Source organism: Nematolebias whitei, chromosome 1 (genome assembly GCF_014905685.2).
Source record: "Nematolebias whitei isolate Nwh7 chromosome 1, NemWhi1, whole genome shotgun sequence".
Lineage (NCBI taxonomy): Eukaryota > Metazoa > Chordata > Actinopteri > Cyprinodontiformes > Rivulidae > Nematolebias > Nematolebias whitei.
The window spans coordinates 42,202,879-42,207,432 of NC_056498.1; the positions used below are offsets into that span (position 1 = coordinate 42,202,879).

At 49.2% G+C, this 4,554-nt stretch overlaps 1 protein-coding gene across 1 annotated transcript in view; it reads right to left on the reverse strand.

Annotated features, from left to right (window-relative positions):
* The window catches only part of LOC119416745 (sodium/hydrogen exchanger 9B2), a 20,296-nt gene that overhangs the window by 15,502 nt on the left and 240 nt on the right, over positions 1-4,554 (reverse strand). The gene's annotated exons all lie outside the window — the stretch shown is intronic.

Sequence of the window (4,554 nt, forward strand, 5' to 3'; positions counted from 1 at the left end):
TGTGTGTTACTGTGTGTGTGTCACAGTGTGTGTGTGTGTCAGTGTGTGTGTGTGTGTTACTGTGTGTGTGTTACTGTGTGTGTGTCACGGTGTGTGTGTCAGTGTGTGTGTGTGTGTTACTGTGTGTGTGTCACGGTGTGTGTGTCAGTGTGTGTGTGTGTGTGTAATAACACACAGCAGCCTGTGATTAGCAGGCTGAGCTGTGTCTCGTTGTGTCGTCAGGATTAATGAGAGTGCGGCGCTGCAGAAACAAACATCATCAGGTCGTTAATGACAGGTGGGACTCTGAACACACAGGTGTGACTGACGTGAACACGAGCGCAGCCTTTATATCAGAGTGGACCGGCTCACACCTGTAATCTGGGGACCATTCACCTGTTGTTGACTTCTACCTTCAGGATCTTCCTTGAAAACACTCTGATCTGAACGTTCAGGATCACTGAGCTCCACCTGCAGCAGCAGCTCATCGTGTGATGGAGAGGACTAGAAACTGCCCCAAAGACGTCCTGGTACTTGGTTTCAGCTGGACCTGCAGCTCAGACCCCAGAACCATCCTTCACTTTAAACCATCACAGGAAGTTGGACTGGACTGCTGTTTCCAGAACTTTAACACGTTTTTTATACAAGTTTAACGACGTTCAAGTTAGAGTCAAAACTTTCCAAAACTCTTCCGAGCATATATTTATTATTTTCCCAATCTTTCCTCGTCTTCTCCAGGTTCTCCTGTCTTCAGTCTTTCTGTCTCCGTTTCAGAGGAAATTAATGGATGTAGTTTGACGAGACTTTTCAATGTTTCTGCTCAAACATTCTTGTTCCTGTTTTCCTCACAAAACAGAGAACTCGTTTTCTTCTCCCTAGTATTTTAGTTTCTAACGTTTTTTAACATTTCGTTTGATTTAATGGCATTTTTTATTGTCTTTCTGGTTCTGACCATAAACTGAACAAAAGCAGTTTAATTTATTTACATTTGATCATCTTATTGTCTGTCCATCCATCCATCCATCCATCTATCCATCCATCCATCCATCCATCCATCCGTCCGTCCGTCCGTCCATCCATCCATCCATCCATCCATCCATCCACTACATCCATCCATCCATCCATCCATCCATCCATCCATCCATCCATCCATCCGTCCATCCATCCATCCATCCATCCATCCATCCATCCATCCATCCATCCATCCATCATCTTCCTCTTGTTCTGGACTCAGGTCTCGGGGCAGCATCTTGAGATGGGAGGTCCAGACATCTCTCTCCACAGCCTCTTCCAGTTCTTCTGGGAGGACTCCAAGGTGTTCTCAGACCAACAGAGAGACGTAGTCTCTGCAGCGTGTCCTGGGTCTTGCTGGGGGTCTCCTTCCAGTCAGAAATAGCCGAAGCACCTCTCTAGGGAGGAGCTCAGGGAGCATCCTTACCAGATGCCTGAACCACCTCAACTCCTTTCAATGTGGAGGAGCAGTTGTTCTACTCCGAGTCTCTCCTGATAACTGAACTTCTCACCCTGTCTCTAAGGGAGAGTCCAGCTACCCTGCAGAGGAAACCCATTTCAACCTCCTGGATCCACGATTTCATTCTTTCAGTCTCTACCAGAGTTCATGACCAGAGGTGAGGGGAGGAACGTAGACCGACCAGTAAACAGAGAGCTTTGCCTTACAGCTCAGCTTCCTCTTCACCACAACAGACCGGTACAGAGTCCACAATACTGCAGATGCTGCACCAATCTGTCTGTTGATCTCACGCTCCATTCTTCCTTCACTCATGAACAAAACCCTGAGATACTTGAACTCCTCCACCTGAGGCAGAACTTCACCCTCAACCTGAAGAGAACAATCAGACTGAGAACCATGGCCTCAGATCTGGAGGTGCTGATCCTCATCCCAGCTGTGAACCGCTCCAGTGAGAGCTGGAGATCACGGCACGATGACGCCAATAGGACCACATCATCTGCAAAGAGCAGAGATGAATCCTGAGGCCACCAAACCAGACTCCATCCTCCCCCTGACTGCACAAAGAAATTCTGTCCAAAAAAAGTTATGAAAAGAATCGGTGACAACAGGCAGCCCTGGCGGAGTCCAACTCCCACCCTGAAGGGTCTGACTTACTACCAGAAATGAGAACCAAACTCTCACACCGCTTGAATAAAAACTGAACAGCCTGTAACAACGAGCCCCCAATCCCATACTCACGGAGCACCCCCACTGTGTACCCTCAGAAACACGGTCAAATGTCTTCTCCAAGTCCAAAAAAACGCATGTAGACTGGATGGGCAAACTCCCATGACCCCTCAAGGACCCTAGTGAGGGTAAAGAGCTGGTCCAGTGTTCCATGGCCGGGACAGAACCCACATTGTTCCTCCTGGATCTGAGGTTTGACCAACGATCGGACTCACTTCTCCAGTACCTCTGAATAGACCTTACAGGGAGGCTGAGGAGAGTGATGCCCTGTAACTGGAGCACACCCTCCAATCCCACTTTTTGAAGTGGGGAACCACAACCCCAGTCTGCAAATCCAGTGGCACTGCCCCCGATGTCCACGCAATGTTGCAAAGGCATGTCAACCAAGACAGCCCCACAACATCCAGAGCCTTAAGGAAATCAGGGTGAATCTCATGCACCCCCAGAGCTCTGCCACCTCTGAGCTTTTTACCTACCTCAGAGACCTCATTCACGATTACGGACAGACCAACCCGAAGTCCCCCGACTCAGCTTCCTCCATGGAAGATATGCCGGTGGGATTGAAAAGGTCCAAGAAGTATTCCTTCCACCTCCCGACGACATCACTGGTTGAGGTCAACAGCACCCCACCATCACTGAACACAGTGTTAATAAAGCACTGCTTTCCTCTCCTCAGCTGCCTGATGGTTTGACAGAATCTCCTCTGAGCCGACCGAGAGTCTTTATCCAAGGTCTCATCAAACTCCTCCCACATCTGAGCTTTTGCCTCAGCAACAGCCAAAACTGTGGACTGTTTGGCCCTCCAGTACTCCTCAACTGCCTCCAGGGTCCCACCAGCCAACAAGGCTTGATATAACTCCTCCTTCAGCTTGACAGCCTCCCTAACCCAAGGTGTCCACCACCAAGTTTGAGGATGGTCACTACGAGAAGCACCGACAACCTTGTGGCCACAGCTCAAGGCAGCTACCTCAACATTTGAGGCACAGAACATGGCCCACCCTGACTCAATGTCCCCCACCTCAGCCAGGATGTGGTTAAAGCTCTCTCTCAGGTGTAAGTTGAAGATCTTTCTGACAGGTTCTTCTGCCAGGCGTTCCCAGCAAACCCTCACTACACATTTGGGTCTACCGGGTCTTTCTGGTATCTTCCCCCGCCATCTGAGCCTACTTACTACTAGGTGGTGATCAGCTGACAGCTCAGATCCTCTCTTCACCCGAGTGTCCAAAACAAATGGCCGCAAATCAGACGACATAATTAGAAAATCAATCATTGATCTATGACCTAGGGTGTCCTGGTGCCAAGTGCACTTATGGACACCCTTACTGTATGTTCTAACATGGTGTTTGTGATGGACAAACTATGACGAGCACAGAAGCCCAACAACAGAACATGCTCGGGTTCAGATCAGAGGCCGTTCCTCCCACCCACGTGGGCATTGAAGTCCCCCAAGCAGAATAAAGGAGTCCCAGCTGCAGCACCTTCCATCACCCCCACCAAGGCCTCCAATAAGGCCGGATACTCTCAACTGATGTTTGACACGTAGGCACAACAACAGTCAGAGTCTGTCCCCCCACCTGAAAGCGCAGGGAAGCCACCCCCCCATCTATTGGGGAAAACCCCAACACACAGGCACCATACCACTTTATTTATAAAGCACTTAAAACAGCTACAAGGCCAACCAAAGTGCTGTACAGACAGAACAACAGGTAACACATGAAGCAAAATACAAAATGAGGTAAATCAGAATATAGACATAAAAACGATGCAGATAATGACGACAAACCAGTGTGGAACATACAGGATCAAACACAGATCCTCTGGTGTTGAAAGCTACTGAATAGTAGTGAGTTTTTAAATGGAACTTGAAAACCGAGAGGGAGGGGGCCTGTCTGACAAGCAGAGGTAACTCGTTCCAAAGTCTTGGTCCTGCTACAGAGAAGGTCCTGTCACCTCTGCGCTTAAGACGAGTTCCTGGAACTGTGAGGAGCAACTGGTCTGCTGACCTCAAAGAACGCACCAAGTCAGGGGGCTAAGACCCACACCAGCTCGGCAGCTCTCACCATGGGCAACTCCAGAGAGGAATAAGGCCCAGCCTGTCTCAAGGAGATCCGTTCCAGAGCCCATGATATTCATCAAGGTGAGCCCAACTAGATCTAGTCAGTACCTCTCAGCCTCATGCATGAGCTCGGGCCTCATGCACGAGCTCGGGCTCCTTCCCCACCATAGAGGTTACGTTCCATGTCTCAAGAGCAGCTTTGGTAAGCCAGGGTCAGAGAACCAAGGCATGGCATCATGCACCTGACTCGTATGGCCCCTCCTGCAGGTGGTGGGTGTGAAAAAATTAATAAACTAACATGTATTGTTTAAATATTATTTAA